This window comes from Bubalus bubalis, chromosome 22 (assembly GCF_019923935.1).
Source record: "Bubalus bubalis isolate 160015118507 breed Murrah chromosome 22, NDDB_SH_1, whole genome shotgun sequence".
Classification (NCBI taxonomy): Eukaryota; Metazoa; Chordata; class Mammalia; order Artiodactyla; family Bovidae; genus Bubalus; species Bubalus bubalis.
Window position 1 is genome coordinate 25,946,476 of NC_059178.1, and position 19,246 is coordinate 25,965,721.

Here is a 19,246-nt window from a genome sequence, read left to right on the forward strand (position 1 = left end):
ATTTCATCTTAAAATAACTTAAGAAGTACTTGAACCTATGTAAAGATACACAATGACTATGAGAATATTAAAAGTTCTGAGAAGTCCTGCAGTTTAAAAAAAAGTTTTCAACAGACCAAAAAAAAAAAAAAAATCACAGGAAAAGATAACTACAGATCATTATCTCATGAATATAGATGCAAAAATTCTCAACAAAATCCAGCAATATATAACAAAGATTATGCTATGCTAAGTCACTTCAGTCGTGTCCAACTCTGTGCGACCCCACAGACGGCAGCCCACCGGGCTCCGCCTTCCCTGGGATTCTCCAGGCAAGAACACTGGAGTGGGTTGCCATTTCCTTCTCCAATGCATGAAAGTGAAAAGTGAAAATGAAGTCACTCAGTCGTGTCCGGCTCTCAGAGACCCCATGGACTGCAGCCTACCAGGCTCCTCCGTCCATGGGAGTTTCCAGGCAAGAGTACTGGAGTGGGGTGCCAGGGCCTTCTCTGAACAAAGACTATACATCATGATAAAGTGGGATTTATCCCAGGAATTCAAGGTATGTTTAACATTTTAAAATCAATTAATGTACTCGTATAATTTTTTTACATAAAACATCCAAACTGGACCAATTTATAGAGACAAAATGTAATTAGTGGTTTCCTAGGGCTGAAAAAGAATGGGAAGAAGATCAGGTGAGAGACAGGTGACTACAGAAAGGGATTTCTATTTGGGGTGGTGAAAACATTCTAAATTGATTATGGTGATGGTTGTAAAACTCTGGTTAATATACTAAAAGCCATTCAACTGTGCACATTAAATGACTAAGTTGTTTCTTATGTGAATTACATCTCAATAAAGGAGTTACCAGAAAAATATTTTCTCACTTTTTATACATAATCTTATTAACATCCCTTACATCCCTTTGTCTTAAAAACTTCTACTTGTTTATTAATAATAAGCCAAAATGTCACTACCACTTTAGTGCCTTCCATGATGTCCTATTATAAAAGGCAAATACCTTTGATATGTTTTGACCATGACCCACCTATGAACTGATGGATGCTTAATCTTAGTACATGCAGCTCATGGCATTATTTTCTATTGTATTTTATTCTGGTCTAGCCTGGTCCACTTAATTTTTTAATGTTTTTTATGATCCATTACATTAATTTCATAACCCCTAGTAAGTGTAGTTTGAAAAATACTATTCAAAATAAGTACATTGGTCCCTTATCATACATTTTAAGATAAATATCTCTTTATGTGTCAGTTTGCAATAGTGAATATTCTTATCTTAAATTAGTATAATAGGATATTGCAGTCATTGTCTATATTTTTTCATTCATCTTCTTTTTTAACTTTGGAGTTCTGTTATTCTTTTCTGAGAATTCTAAAATTGAACTGCACAGGGACATAACATTTTATGTCCGAGAAATATTACTATTTGGAAAAAAGACTCAATCTCTTATTTTAAAATGATACTTAATTCCAAGCACCATGCTGATTACCAAGTCAACCGGTGTCCCTTCCAACATGCTCTATGAAGTGATGTTTCACTGCTCTATCTACTATTCCTGTGATGGTTTCTGAGTCTTTCCTGAGTGTTTCATGATCTAAACAAGCCCCATAGTGTCTTGTTCCATGCTTTCAGTTTCTTTTTAATGTGGACAGACTGGAGACATAGGGAAGGTAATCTCACCCTCAGGTGAGATCTGAGACGAATGGCACTCACTGCAGAGGTGGCACTAGTGGTAAAGAACCCGCCTGCCAGTGCAGGAGACACAAGAGACACAAGTTTGATCCCTGGGTTGGGAAGATCCCCTGGAGGAGGGCATGGCAACCACTCCAGTATTCTTGCCTGGAGAATCCCTTAGACAGAGGAGGCTGATGGGCTACAGTCCATGGGGTTGCACAGAGTCTTATGCAACTTAGCAAGTGAATCATCATCACCGTATCTGCAGTCTGAGGATTCTACCAGGCATGAATGGCGCAAGGCTGCAGTATTTAGTATCGAAAAACATCCACGTATAAGTGGACCCTCACAGTTCAAATCGTGCTATTCAAGGGTCAGCTGTAGTTGTACATAAGAAACAACTAGAATTTGAGGCAAAAAAATTTTAATTCAATGCAACTGTGAATCCCACACATATAACAGGTAACTTAGTAACAAGAAAGAGAGAGTTTTAAAATTCTGAATACCACTGACATCTATATTCAAATGAAACAACATGAGTCAGGAAAGCGTCTCTTGCCCCTTTGCTCCCTTGAACGCAGTGCATTCTTAATACTTGTGGAGGGAGAGGTGTTGGCATGATAAATATATCAGACTATTACTGTGAAAGGCAATTGGTCTTAAAAAGTAGATCCTCCACTCTAAAGAATGTGACCACTTGTAACATACAGGATTGAATGAAAAGTCAGACCAAGATGCAGGAAAGAGAGGGAAAAAACAAAGCAGGGAGAAAATTCAAGGTGAGAAGATTGCTGAACGGACAAGAAGGTCATCTGAAAGATGAACAACGAATATGTGCACTTTCCTCAGGACTTGGAATATATTCCTGGTAGGCAGAATAGGCACCTCAGTGGTGAAAGACTGAATCTGTGATCCTTTCCAACTGATACTGAAATTAAGGGTAGAGTTCCCTAAAAGACACAACCAAAGGTTAAATGGAAACAGTGTGGATAACCTAGTGAGATTCTCAGGATATGGCTGGCCACCCACCCTCCCATATCTTGATGATTTCTGCCTTTTGAAGATAAAAAAGAAACTTCTGTGTCAAAAGATCTTTATTAAAAAAAAAAGAACAACAACAATAACTGTGTGTTGACACTGAATACCATGATTCACCTGGGATGCGCAATGTGGCTTTCACAGGATTTGAAGTATGGTATCCCTAGCATAGCATGGTCTACCTTCCTTTGGTGCTTGAACACAGCGAGGCTTTCAATGAACTGGCATCTGAAGGTTTCCAATGATTTCACACACTTTTGCTTCACATCCACCATCAGCCAAGTAGGTGCCGTAAGACATGCAGACAAGAATACAACCCCTCCTATGTTCTCAAAGCATTTACAACACAGAGACACATATATCTAACACAGGGGGAAAGAGTGACATCATGGAACAGTAAATAAAATACTGTGAAAGCAGAGAGGGAAAAGGAATGAAATCTGTATGCTTAAAAAAGCATTTGAATGGCATTTATTCATTTGTACATATTAAGCACTAAAAAGAGGAAAGGCAAGAAAATGCATACACACACGTACACGCACAAAGAAAACTAGCCAGCCAACAGAACATGTGGTTGGCTTGTTCATCAATTGTCCAGGAACTGCTAATGAGCATCTTGCCAAGTTCAGCAGCAGTTTATAAGATCGCTTTGGTGCTAACTTCAACTTAAAGAAAGTGTAAATTGCTTCTCACCAAGATGCTGGTGAGCGTGACCTCGAAAAACGAAATCAGCCTATTTTTCACTTACTCCTAGATGAAACACGATATGAAGACTATAAATGTACAGACAGAATCTGGTGTAGCCAAATAAGTAAAAAGGCACACTGACAAATAAACGGTGCCTGCAAATGGAGACCGTCCATGGGAGGTGGCTCCAATCATGCAAGAGCCCTGATCTGAATCACTCAATATGAGTGATGGCTCCCAGGACCACCATACAGAGCCGCCTCACTTGTGGCTGGCAGCCCATGCTCCGGAGCTCCTGCTGCATGCCAGCCAGAACTCTTGTATCTCCTCTCTCATGTCCATGCATCACCTCTCACCTCTAAACACTTGTGTTCACCTGCTGCATCTGTTTGTCTGTTTTAATTTCAGATAGGTAGAAGCATCTATGAAAGTGTTTCCACAAGTTAAAGTTATAAAAATTGAAATGAAAGTGTTAGTCACTCAGTCGTGTCTGGATTTTTGTAACCCCATGGACTGTAGCCCACCAGCCTTCTCTGTCCATGGGATTTTCCAGGCAAGAATACCGGAGTGGGTTGCCATTTCCGTCTTGCATTGCAGGCAGACTCTTTGTCATCTGAGCCACCAGGGAAGCCCATAAAAATAGAAATATGTTGATTTTTGGTGCCATTGCCTTCTCTGAAAAGATTCTAGAGAATTGGAAAAAAGTGGGGAAAATGAAAACATAAATGATAGCTTCATGAGACTAGCAGAAACTTTCTGCAAAAAGTCTGTGCTTACACAGAAATCACTTGCATTCCTATACACTAATAATGAGAAAACAGAAAGAGAAATTAAGGAAACAATTCCATTCACCATTGCAACGGAAAGAATAAAATACTTAGGAATATATCTACCTAAAGAAACTAAAGACCTATATATAGAAAACTATAAAACACTGGTGAAAGAAATCAAAGAGGACACTAACAGATGGAGAAATATACCATGTTCATGGATTGGAAGAATCAATATAGTGAAAATGAGTATACTACCCAAAGCAATCTATAGATTCAATGCAATCCCTATCAAGCTACCAACAGCATTCTTCACAGAGCTAGAACAAATAATTTCATAATTTGTATGGAAAAACAAAAAACCTCGAATAGCCAAAGCGATCTTGAGAAAGAAGAATGGAACTGGAGGAATCAACCTACCTGACTTCAGGCTCTACTACAAAGCCACAGTCATCAAGACAGTATGGTACTGGCACAAAGACAGAAATATAGATCAATGGAACAAAATAGAAAGCCCAGAGATAAATCCACGCACATATGGACACCTTATCTTTGACAAAGGAGGCAAGAATATACAATGGATTAAAGACAATCTCTTTAACAAGTGGTGCTGGGAACTCTGGTCAACCACTTGTAAAAGAATGAAACTAGAACACTTTCTAACACCATACACAAAAATAAACTCAAAATGGATTAAAGATCTCAACGTAAGACCAGAAACTATAAAACTCCTAGAGGAGAACATAGGCAAAACACTCTCTGACATACATCACAGCAGGATCCTCTATGACCCACCTCCCAGAATATTGGAAATAAAAGCAAAAATAAACAAATGGGACCTAATTAACCTTAAAAGCTTCTGCACATCAAAGGAAACTATTAGCAAGGTGAAAAGACAGCCTTCAGAATGGGAGAAGATAATAGCAAATGAAGCAACTGACACACAACTAATCTCAAAAATATACAAGCAACTCCTACAGCTCAACTCCAGAAAAATAAATGACCCAATCAAAAATGGGTCAAAGAACTAAATAGACATTTCTCCAAAGAAGACATACAGATGGCTAACAAACACGTGAAAAGATGCTCAACATCACTCATTATCAGAGAAATGTAAATCAAAACCACTATGAGGTACCATTTCACACCAGCCAGAATGGCTGCGATCCAAAAGTCTACAAGTAATAAATGCTGGAGAGGGTGTGGAGAAAAGGGAACCCTCTTCCACTGTTGGTGGGAATGCAAACTAGTACAGCCACTATGGAGAACAGTGTGGAGATTCCTTAAAAAACTGGAAATAGAACTGCCTTATGATCCAGCAATCCCACTGCTGGGCATACACACTGAAGAAACCAGAAGGGAAAGAGACACGTGTACCCCAATGTTCATCGCAGCACTGTTTATAATAGCCAGGACATGGAAGCAACCTAGATGTCCATCAGCAGATGAATGGATAAGAAAGCAGTGGTACATATACACAATGGAGTATTACTCCACCATTAAAAAGAATACATTTGAATCAGTTCTAATGAGGTGGATGAAACTGGAGCCTATTATACAGAGTGAAGTAAGCCAGAAAGAAAAATACCAATACAGTATACTAACGCATATATATGGAATTTAGAAAGATGGTAACAATAACCCTGTGTACGAGACAGCAAAAGAGACACTGATGTATAGAACAGTCTTATGGACTCTGTGGGAGAGGGAGAGGGTGGGAAGATTTGGGGGAATGGCATTGAAACATGTGAAATATCATGTATGAAATGAGTTGCCAGTCCAGGTTCGATGCACGATACTGGATGCTTGGGGCTGGTGCACTGGGACGACCCAGAGGGATGGAATGGGGAGGGAGGAGGGTTCAGGATGGGGAACACATGTATACCTGTGGCGGATTCATTTTGATATTTGGCAAAACTAATACAATTATGTAAAATTTAAAAATAAAATAAAATTAAAAAAAAAAAAAAGTCTGTGCTTGATCACATGTACTCCCGCTTCACCAGAATCATATATATACTGACCTTCTCCCCTACCTCTTTCGAGCATTTTCTCAGAGCTATTTGAAATGCTGTCTCCCAGGCTGTAGGGCTCATTTTGCCCCAAATAAAACTTAACTCACAACTTTCATGTTGTGCATTTTTTCAAGGTTGACAATGCTCATGCTGCTCCTTGCATTCCCCAGATACTCAGGTCTCAGCTCCAGTCTTCATTCCCCTGTGCTGGTAAAGGGGAGTTTGTCATCTTCTTTGCCTCCTCAGGTTGCTGTGCATTAGGTTGTGAATATACAGACTTGCTCTCTTTTTCCCTCGTGTAGTTTTCAGAAGGAGGTGATAGGAGGCCCAGATCCCCGTGTCTATCACTGTCCCATCTTCTACAGTGCCTTGAGCTGACATTTTAAAGTCTTCATCAGAATTCATAATAATAATAATTTCAAATTTCTTACAAAGTGAGTCTCTGTAGTGATTTTTAGGCAACCAGGGAGCCAGCACACAGCTTGATTCATTTCCTGGTTACAAGGGTGAGCCCGAGTCTTCCTGAGTCTACAGCTCCCTGAAAGCTCCATCTCACATGGTGACCAGCACATTTTTCATATTCAGTCTCCTTTCATTTTTGAGACAGCCCCATCTCACCCTCAACTGTGGCTTCAGTCAGGAGTTCTGAACAAAGATGAAGCAACTTTTTCCTTCTTTTCCCATGGAAATAATATGATTCTGGCTGCACTCGCTAACATACAGACCCAGTGCCCCAAACAGCTGTGGCTTCGGTCCTCTTCACTGCGTGTGTTTCTGCTCCTCAGAGTGCTTGCCTTGCTTTCACATCTAGCTATCTTTTCAGTTTCCATTTTTATATTTTCTCCAGCATTGGGATGTGTCTGGTACAGATGGAAACATGAAACCCTGATTTTATAGAGTTGTTTTTGGCCACAAATTTTCAGATTGAGTTAATATAAGAGAAATCACGGTCTTTAACATAAAATTCTTCCTGTGGATAGCAGAATGATAGGCTATCAACATGTGTCTGAACTGGACTTACCACATGCCCAGCACTACAAGTGGTGTTTTATGTACTTTATTAATGTCTGTATTTTTGTACGTGGAAAAATAGAATAGGTAAGTAAATTATCCCTTATTGCTCAGAGAAGATGTGACAAAAGTGCTATTAAAACCCACTTCAGTTTCCATCCAAAGCCTCTACCAACATATTAAACATTTAATGTTTACTTCTTAATATTTAGGAAAGAATTCTAGGGGCAAGAAAAATAGCCATGTTCTTCATGATTAAAGTTTCTGAACTTGCATCAAAAATCCATGGGGAATTTTTTTTTTTAATGTTTATGAAATACTCTGAGACTTTCTGATGAAATTACTGTAAGCACAAATCATTTTCTTCACACTAAGAGAGCCAGCAGACATGTTTCCAGGCAGTTTCAGTGAAGTACAAGTCCAGGTATTCTGTTATTGTAATGGTATCTTCTGAGCCTTTTGATTGATTGGCTTAATTTACAGTATGGATAATGCTTATCCTCACTCAATATCAGTGTCCACTGCCCAGTAGGCCAACCTGCTTACAAACACACACAGAGCGCCCTCTGAAGGGAATGAGAGGGTAAGACAGGCACTGGTTCTCGGTCCTTACTAATCTCAGTCTCTCGGTGAAACCAAGGCCAGGAAAAAAAAAAAAAAAAACACAGAAGAAAAAATGGCACCTTTTCTCTTTTTCTTTATGTATTTTCCTTTTTATTTTCAATTTGTAGTACTTGCGTTCAGCAAGAAGCCTCTACTTATTGTTCTGTGATTGACTCTTATTTAATCATCTTGAAATTTATTCACCAAATATTTACTGATATTTGATATATCCCATATGATATATCCTAAGCTCTGTGCTGGAGATCAGGGATCTGACAATTAATCAGAGATATAAGACCTTTGCTCTATTGTAACTGACAGACTAATGAGGGAAAAATCAGTAAAACAGGTATATTTCACACACCTAGCTCCTTCCTCATTCATTTATTCACCTTGCTTTCAACTTCAAGTTTTCATCTTATCTCATCAGTCTTTATCAATCTCCTTTGCCGGCTCCAGCCCTTTCCCCCTTCCTTTCCTATTAGAAAACTCTTCTGTCCTTTTCTTTTCTTCATCCACCATAGTGATTTCATTAAGTCTCATAGTTTTAAAAGCCTCTTATGGTAAAGAATCTGCCTGCAATGCAGGAGACCCAGGTTCCATCCCTGGGTCAGGAAGATCCTCTGGAGAAAGGAATGGCTACCCCTCCAGTATTCTTGCCGAGGAAATCCCAAGGACAGAGGAGCCTGGTGGGCTACCATCCATAGGGTTGCAGAGTCAGACACAACTGAGCGACTAACACTCAAACTATGGACCAATGACTCCCATTTCTCCAACCCAGATCATCCTCCCAGATTCATTTCCAATGGCCAGTTTGCCATTTCCACTTAGGTGCCAAAGGGCATCTCAAAATAATTATGCCCAAAACTGAACACCTGACTCTTCCCTTCACAACTGCCCCTTCAAACCATCTTCTCCACTTCTGTTGATGGCAAAAATATCTTGGTGCAGGTCAAAAACACTGGAACTTTTTTTTTAACTTGTTTCCTTATCTCATGCATCCCCTTCACTTTCAAAATACATCCAGAATCCTTTTAATTCCCATTACTCCTCTGCTTGCCACCTGTTCCAACTTCCAACCAAACTCCACCTCAATCCAACAGCCTCCTAACTGGTCTCTGCACTTCTCACTGGGACTCCTACAGTCTTTTCTCAACAAGTCAGCAGAGTTAGTCTCTTATCTGTAAGTCAGATCACATCACCCTTGTGTTCCATACCTTGTAATGGTTCCCCCTGTGCCTCAGAGTAAAAGCCAAAGTTCAAACATGACCTCCAAGCCTCTCATTACTTCTGATCTCACCTATTACACTTCCATCACTTATCTTGCTCCCTTAGGTACCAGGCACCCTGACCACTGTGCTCGTCCTCAGCCCCAACAGCTACCCTCCTGTATGAGAATCATTTACTAGACCATCTCTTCTGCCTTGAATGCTACTTCCCCAGATAGTGGATAGTCGACTTCTTATATCCTTTAAGTCTTTCTTTAAATATCACTTGGAACTATCAATTCTTTTACCTTGGTCCTCTCTTTTTTTAATTAAATCAAAGTTTATAACATTCTAATATGTTATACAACTTACTCATCATAGACTGTAAGCTTGATAAGAACATTTATCTCTTTCACAATGCCAGGCACATAATAGGCAACCCAATACATATTTGTTAAATGAATAAACAAAGGATGAGTACAAATAAATACACTTCAAATTATATATTTTGATAAGTGTTCTGGGAGAAATAAACAAAGCACTGTGATAGAACATAATCTTCAGCCTAACTTAAATAAACATTTTAGGGAGGCCCAGCTATAGAGATGACACAGACCAAGATAAGAAGGATGAAATGCCAGGAATTAAGGGTGTGGTAGGGAGGTCTGAGGAATTGTAAGGAAGAGAAAGGAACTGTAAGTGAAAACAAAGGAAACAGCAAGCGTTGGCTGAAAAAAGTATTTTCTAAGACATGGGGGAAAAAGACAGCAGGGCCAGAGGAGAGCATGTGAGAGGGAGGGCATCACAAGACGAAACCACAGAGCAAGTGAGGGATAAGAAAAGGCATTTATGTCTTTTACAACATCAAGGGGGAGTCACTGCTAAAGTTTAAGAGAAATATCTAATTTGATTTGTGTTATTAAAGGTTACCGACTAATGCATGGAGTACAGATTATAGGGGAACAAGAAGGGGACAGAAAGACCAAGCAGGGAAAACTTCATTGGTCCCAGGGAAAGACAATGTTGCTTAGACTGGCTGGTAGCAGGAAGATGGGGGAAAGGGATGGACGGTGAGGGGATATTTTGGAGGTTGAACTGAACTGAGTGCCTAACAGATCAGTGCTATTCATTCAAGTTCTACCTTTCAACTATGCAGTTGAATCATCTGAGGTATCTGAGACTGAATCTAAAATAGCAAATAGGTCTTGTATTCTATTTACAGTCAACTTAGTGGTTCTGGCTGCTGAAGAATTAGCCTTATCTCTGCATAGCATTACTGTCTATAGCACATATTAGAATTTGATTGTGGTTTCCATTTTCTAGCCCAATGCTATGATGAATGATTCAGAAAAAGCCCAAGATATGATTTGCATTCAATCTAATTTCTTCAAGATTTCTCCCTTACAAAAATATAGTTCTCCTTGGACTAGAGTGAGCAAGGGTCAGAGGCCACAGTTCTATATAGTCTGATCCTTCAGTTCAAATAATAGTGCAGAATTCTTTTGTAAACCACTGTATGTTATATAAAGCAACTTTGTCTTGGTGCCATTGTGTCCCCCCTCCCCCCAAGTTCATATGTTAAACCTGATCTCCAATGTCATGATATTTGGAAAGGGGGCTTTAGGAAGTGATGGGTCATGAGGGAAGGGCCATTATGAATGGGATTAGTTTCCTTGTAAAACGAGAGCTCCCTTGCCCTTCCCCTAAGTGAGGATACAGCAAAAATATGGCCACCCATGAACCAGGACAGGGCTCTCATCAGATTCTGAGTCTGCCAATGCCTTCCTTGATCTTGAATTCCCTAGACTCCAGAACCATGATAAATAAATTTATTTTGTTTATAAGCCAGTCTATGGTGGTTTGTTGTAGCAGCCTGAACTAAGACACTTGTTTTTCATGAAATCTTGACAACGTATGCTCTGAGGACTCAAACACCTCTTTTGGTTCTATATATAAAATTTTTGATATCTGAGGTCTGGGATAGCAAAAGCAGAACTTAAAAAAAGCAAGGATGCTAAAGTACATCTGTGCTTATTCCACTCCATTAAGTTTTAGTAACAGTTAACTACACTTCTATTCAGAGGTAACATTATCTGATACTTTCTTTGATGTTAATATTATTTTATATTATGTGCCCTTTTCTATCTAGGTTCACATTTTTCTCAAAATGCTTAAGTGAATAACATGTTGGTTTTGTGTATTCAAATAGAGTACAACATACTAGAGTGTTTAGGGTAAGAGAATAATTTCAACTCCAAAAAACACATGGAATTTTAGCTACCTTTATTTAGTTAATATTTTACCTTATCTTCCTTATTTCTTTCTCTTTTTAAATTGAGTTGAATTAAGTAGAATATATGTACAATAAAAGAACCATGTGAAGTATACATTTCCTTGAGTTGCAACAAATGTGTTCACCTGTATAACAACCACTACAAATTACAGAATATTTCCATCTCACCTGAAAGTTTACTTTGTCCATCCCACTTAGGACCCTGCTCACTGGCCCAAGGCCATCACTAACCTGCTTGCTTTCATTACAGATTAGATTTTTCTTTTCTATTTCCATTTAAAATGGAACCATACAGTATGTACTCTTGTCTGGCTTCTTTGCTTCAAAATGTTTTGAGATTCATCCATATCATGCATGTATCAGAAGACTGTTCCTTTTTACTGCTGAGAAGTATTCCATTATATGTATGCAGCTAAATTTATAAATTTAACAGTTGTTCTATATTTGAGTAATTTCCAGTTTGGGGTCATTATGAATAAAATGTCTATTAAAAATTTTTGTGAGGGTCATAGATTATCAGTTATTTTTTTTATAAATACCTCTGAGTCTTATGATAAAAGTCCATTTAACTTTTGAAGAAACCATCCAACTGTCTTTCAAAGTCCTTGTACTATTTTACATAATCCACAGAAAAGAAAAAAGTCAACAAACACTGATGGAATAGAAAATTTTTTAAAAATTTACTCTGATACAGTTCAGTTCAGTTGCTCAGTCATGTCCGACTCTTTGCAACCCCATGAATCACAGCACGCCAGGCCTCCCTGTCCATCACCAACTCCCGGAGTTCACTCAGACTCACGTCCATTGAGTCAGTGATGCCATCCAGCCATCTCATCCTCTGCCGTCCCCTTTTCCTCCTGCCCCCAATCCCTCCCAGCATCAGAGTCTTTTCCAATGAGTCAACTCTTCTCATGAGGTGGTCAAAGTACTGGAGTTTCAGCTTTAGCATCATATAAAATTAAATCCAAATAGATCATAGTCCTAGATGTTTTACAGATGTTCTAGTTTTACAGGAAAACTCCTAAAAGAATACATAGGATAAATTGTTTGCAGAGCTGGAGGCAGCAAAGATTTTTGGTAGGACAAAAAAAGCAAGAGAAAAAGATGATAAATTGAACTTCAAAATTAAAACATCTACTCTTTATCAAAGGATACTTTAAGAAAATCAAAGCCACCTATTGGGAGAAAATATTCACTTCATATCTAATAAAGGATTTATATGTAGAATATATACAGGCCTTTTACAACTCAATAGTAAGAGAAAGAAACCTAAGAAAAATTGTTAAAAGACTTAGACACTTAACAAAGGAAGTTATGCAAATGGCCAACATACAGTTTAAAAATGGTCAGCATCTTTAACTATCAGAGAAATGCAAATTAAAACCACACATCCACTGGTGGCTCAGTGGTAAAGAATCCACTTGCTGATGCAGGAGATGAGGGGTTGATCCTGGTCTGGGAAGATCCTCTGGAGAAAGAAATGGCAATCCACTCCAGTATTCTTGCCTGGAGAACCCCATAGAGCCTGGCGGGCCTCAGTCCTTGTTGTCATAAAGAGTAGGACACAACTTAGAGACTAAAGAACAACAATGATAACCCATCCACTAGAACTGCTAAAAACTAAAAACAAACCTGATAAATAATATCTGTTCTTTAAAAAGGAAAAGTTTCTTTCTTTTGTAATTGAACCTTATTGTAAAATTGTGCCTTATTTTTCTTTAAGAGAAAAATCTGTCTCCTGGTCAATTAGGAAGAAAATGCAGACTCCTTTTGTATGAGGACTTGCCCCATGATCTCACTCCACTTTTTCCACATGTCCCTGCTAGGAATCCTCCTATATGGCTCCCACTGGCCACTCATTGATGCTTTTGAACTGTGGTGTTGGAGAAGACTCTTGAGAGTCTCTTGGACTGCAAGGAGATCCAACCAGTGCATTCTAAAGGAAATCAGTCCGGGGTGTTCACTGGAAGGACTGATGCTGAAGCTGAAACTCCAATACCTTGGCCACCTCATGAGAAGAGTTGACTTATTGGAAAAGACCCTGGTGCTGGGAGGGATTGGGGGCAGGAGGAGAAGGGGACAACAGAGGACGAGATGGCTGGATGGCATCACTGATTTGTTGGACATGAGTTTGAGTGAACTCTGGGAGTTGGCGATGGACAGAGAGGCCTGGCATGTTGTGATTCATGAAGTCGCAGAGTCAGACAGGACTGAGTGACTGAACTGAACTGGCCACTCATCTTTACCCAGGTTCAACATATACTTCCTGTCCATGTGCATTTCATCTGTCCATGATATATTTCCAGTTTTGCCCAGCTGTGGAACTGTTTTGTTTTGTGAATCAAGTATTTTGCTTTTACTCACCTCTATTTGATTGCATGATGAAATCATGTAATGATTGCATGATTTTCTTTAAGAAAAATTGTTTTGGGGGTCACATTGGCTTTCTTTCTATTTTTTAACCATACTGGTTAGAGTCTCATCTTAGGACTTTGCAGAGGCTTCTAGAATGCACTCCCACCCCCCATCATCTTCATGTTTCCACTACCAAATCTTTCATTTCCTTCAGGTTTTGACTCAAAGGTCACTTTCCAGATGAGACCTCTTACTATCCTATTTAAAATTTTGATATAATCCTGTCCTTGCTCCCACACATCCTACCACTTTGATCCTCTCCTACTCTTTCTTTATATCCAGTGCAGTTAACATCTTCTAACAGACTCTATAATTTATCTATTTGTTACTGTCAGTCCATGCAAGCACAGAGTTGTCCATCACAAAGTGTCTATTAAATTAACTACTGAACAAATGCATCTGCCTTCATGGGTCTAATTTTTCCTCCTGTTGGGTAGCTTTATTTAACTCTCTTCATTTTTCTCTTAGATGCTGTGCCAAATACACACACAGAATGGACTTCTACGCTTTTCAAACCTTTTATTTGTCTTTCCTTTCATGTTCCTCTGTTAGAAATAAAGAAAAATCAATCAATGAGATACTGATTTACAAGACATCATATCTTCATGAGACCCAATTACCAATGATTATGCCACTGCCTCACCCAGAATTTCAGCCTCAAAATGAAAAGATAATTGGCTTTAAGGACTCTTAAATTAAGGAAACTTCTCTCTTATAATTATATGGATTTGGGTCCTTTTTACCCAGAGTTTCTGATTAAATGCCATATTAGTCTTCTACAATACAATGACTTTTTCAGCATTTTTGAATGGCATTTCTATACATATTCTTTTAAAAATAATGTCCTTAATCCATTTTGAATTTATTTTGGTGTATGGTGTTAGAAAGTGTTCTAGTTTCATTCTTTTACAAGTGGTTGACCAGATTTCCCAGCACCACTTGTTAACGAGATTGTCTTTAATCCATTGTATAAAGATCTCAACGTAAGACCAGAAACTATAAAACTCCTAGAGGAGAACATAGGCAAAACACTCTCTGACATACATCACAGCAGGATCCTCTATGACCCACCTCCCAGAATATTGGAAATAAAAGCAAAAATAAACAAATGGGACCTAATTAATCTTAAAAGCTTCTGCATATCAAAGGAAACTATTAGCAAGGTGAAAAGACAGCCTTCAGAATGGGAGAAGATAATAGCAAATGAAGCAACTGACAAACAACTAATCTCGAGAATATACAAGCAACTCCTACAGCTCAACTCCAGAAAAATAAATGACCCAATCAAAAAATGGGCCAAAGAACTAAATAGACATTTCTCCAAAGAAGACATACAGATGGCTAACAAACACATGAAAAGATGCTCAACATCACTCATTATCAGAGAAATGCAAATCAAAACCACTATGAGGTACCATTTCACACCAGTCAGAATGGCTGCGATCCAAAAGTCTACAAGTAATAAATGCTGGAGAGGGTGTGGAGAAAAGGGAACCCTCTTCCACTGTTGGTGGGAATGCAAACTAGTACAGCCACTATGGAGAACAGTGTGGAGAATCCTTAAAAAACTGGAAATAGAACTGCCTTATGATCCAGCAATCCCACTGCTGGGCATACACACTGAGGAAACCAGAAGGGAAAGAGACACGTATACCCCAATGTTCATTGCAGCACTGTTTATAATAGCCAGGACATGGAAACAACCTAGATGTCCATCAGCAGATGAATGGATAAGAAAGCTATGGTACATATACACAATGGAGTATTACTCAGCCATTAAAAAGAATACATTTCAATCCATTCTAATGAGGTGGATGAAACTGGAGCCTATTATACAGAGTGAAGTAAGCCAGAAAGAAAAATACCAATACAGTATACTAATGCATATATATGGAATTTAGAAAGATGGTAACAATAACCCTGTGTACGAGACAGCAAAAGAGACACTGATGTATAGAACAGTCTTATGGACTCTGTGGGAGAGGGAGAGGGTGGGAAGATTTGGGAGAATGGCATTGAAACATGTGAAATATCATGTATGAAACGAGTTGCCAGTCCAGGTTCAATGCAGGATACTGGATGCTTGGGGCTGGTGCACTGGGACGACCCAGAGGGATGGTAAGGGGAGGGAGGAGGGAGGAGGGTTCAGGATGGGGAACACATGTATACCTGTGGCAGATTCATTTTGATATTTGGCAAAACTAATACAATTATGTAAAATTTAAAAATAAAATAAAATTTAAAAAAAAATAAATAAATAAAAAATAAATCCCAACATAATATTTATAAGGAGGCTGAGGAAACACCAATATGGCAAAGGGTGTCCAGAGATGGAGAGAATCACAGACCTGCTATTAACACTTCTTCCCAGTTCAATCTTGCTGCTGCAAATATTAATTGGCAAAATAATGTTGGCTAATAATTTGACATTATCTAGGAATGCTTACTTGAAATTACATGCTTTTTTTCTATGTTTTTTTCAAAATTCTTGTTTTATATTGGAATATAATACAACAAAAGCATAATCTATTTTTTAAAAAATCTACAAGTGACAATTTATCAAAATAAAATCATTATTAAAGACCTTGTTAATAGGATAATAAGATAAGCTAAACACTGGAAGAAAATATTTTCAAACTGCTTCTCATAGACAACACTCATATCTAGAATATACAATGAACTCTCAAAACTCTACAATAAGAAAATAACTCAATTAAAAAACATTTGAGCAGATAACTCACCAAAGTAAATATACAGATGGTAAAGATGCCTTGATGAAATATGAAAACATGTTTAGCATCACTAATCATCAGCAAAATGCAGACTAAAACCATGAAGACATATCACCACCTACCTACTAGAACAACAAAAATCAAAAATATAGGAACAAAGCCAAATGTTGGTGAGATTGTGGAAAAGTTGAATCACTCATACATTACTAATGAGAAAATAAAATGATGCAGCTACTTGATAAAAAAAAAAATAATAATAAATAAATAAATAAAAATAATGTCCTGTCTTCTATTGTAAGTGATTTAGGTCTTTATCCTTTCAGAGCATTCCAGATTTTATTCTTTGAACTTATAGCAAATGCCAACCTAGCTCATTGTTATCATCTATACTAATATTGATGCCAATCTTAACTTTATTTGCAACACTTTACATGTATTAGACTCATTGAAGAATTTTGAAAAGAAAATATTTTTCAGCATTTATTGTCCACTTTAAACTGTCAAGGAGAAGGCAATGGCACCTCACTCCAGTACTCTTGCCTGGAAAATCCCATGGATGGAGGAGCCTGGTAGGCTGCAGTCCATGGGGTCACTAAGAGTCAGACACGACTGAGTGACTTCACTTTCTCTTTTCACTTTCATGCACTGGAGAAGGAAATGGCAACCCATTTCAATGTTCTTGCCTGGAGAATCACAGGGACGGGGGAGCCTGGTGGGCTGCCATCTATGGGGTCCCACAGAGTCAGACACGACTGAAGTGACTTAGCATAGCATTAAACTGTCAAGACTCCATAAGAAATGCAATGTTGCTGCTGAACTTTCATAGATAAATTTCTACCTATATGACTTGAATAAAATGAAATTTTATTCACAGCATGCACAGGATGTCAGTAATCCTTGAGTTCTTGACATTCTGGTGTCCTGGAAGAATAATGGAGAGTTTTCCAGATTATGATTCAAAATAGCCCCAAGATGCTGGTCTCATTTATCAAGATCCAGTATGAGCAGGTCAGGTGCTAGACATGAGGACAGAAAGGTGCCAAAGTCCATTCCACAAGCACTCAACTGATTGGGAGGATGACTAAGAGTATTAATGGAATAAGAACTGGGAAGAGAGTTAAACTGCATTCTAACACAAGCTCTTTTGTTCTTCAATGGTGTGATACTTGTGGACCTCATTTCCCCCATTTGCAAAGAAAAAGATTTGGACTTGACAATGTTTATGGTCACTGTATCCTTATAACCAAGGGGCCGCTGAAATCTCATTACTTTATGATTTGGGTATATTGTCAAATGCTCCCCCACTAAAAGCCCAGAGTTCTAAAAAGTAAGGCAAGGAAAAAAAATCAGATGATATGCAGTTGCTGAAATGAGCAGAGTTGAAACTAAGTTTTGGGGGCCTGGAGAACATAAAACTGGGGGAAGAAGCGGTTCACACATGAAAAAAATGAAAAATTAGAAGTATCAAATTCCAATTTTTAAAAGTAAATGTTTACTTAGAATGAGAAAGGGAGATGCAAAAACGAGCAGATTTTAAGTCGTTCACAACCACAAATATCATCAAAACCAGGAACATAACTTACTGCAGTTTGTTAACTTACTGACACACCTTTGTAATATTTCTACCTACATTTTTAGCTATGCACCCTTAGATAGCCTTAATACATAGTAAAATAATATTTTATATAGCAAAATAATATTTTGCATTTATAGTAACATAATATTTACTATATTTTACATAGTAAAATAATATTTACCAGGTGCCACTAGTGGTAAAGAAACTGCCTATGAATGAAGGAGACATAAGAGATGCAGATTTGATCCCTGGGTTGGGTAGAAGAGCATGGAGGAGAGCATGACAGTACTTCAGTATTCTTGTCTGGAGAATCCCACGGGCAGAGGAGCCTGGTGGGCTACGGTCCATAGGGTCGCACAGAGTCAGACATGACTGAAGCAACTTAGCACATACACATGATATTTTGTAATATTTTCTATATATGGAATAAAAAAATGTCTTTCCTCTGGAAAACTTAATCAAAACTTTAAAAATTGATAGTATAGAAAAGCCTCTTTCAACTTCACTATTATCAGAAACATCATGTAAAATTTTATAATGTTGTTAAATTAGGAAATGCTTTTACAAAGATTCTTCAAAGAATAAACTCTAAAATTTCAGGACACTTTGATTTGCTTACATAGTAACTAATAATATATATATAATTGCATTATATGCAAGTGTATTTGATTATATAGGCAATTTATTTCTATTTAATATTTGGATTATTAAACCAAGAGCTTATTCATTAGTGGCTTTATCAAGTGGGCAATCTCATTACACTTAAAATATTTTTTAAGTCTAAGTTAATACATATGCTTTAAAAATTCCATCCACATGATAACCCTGAAAATATGTAACTATTGGAAAATGCTCAATTAGTCAACAACTGAAAGAGTAGCCTTTTGTCTTCAGTGGTAAAAAGTCTTGATGTTAATGATGAGCTGAATGTGGCACACATTCTATATGCTTATTAATGTTTGTACAGGGTGTTTGCTGCCAGAACTGGCATTGTAATTTGCAGAGTCTCTTGTTCATAAAATAAAGAATCTCAGAAAAGTGGAGTGAAGACAATTAAGCCAACACAATACTCTTGTAAATGGCAGGCACCTTGTAATCCCACTGGTCACAGGCCTGTGAAGCTGGCTCTGCTTGTAGCCGTTTGTTCTTAACTTTTATGCCAGCGACATTGTCATGCACTTAGCCGAATGCTGTTCAACAACACACAGAAGAAACTCTGA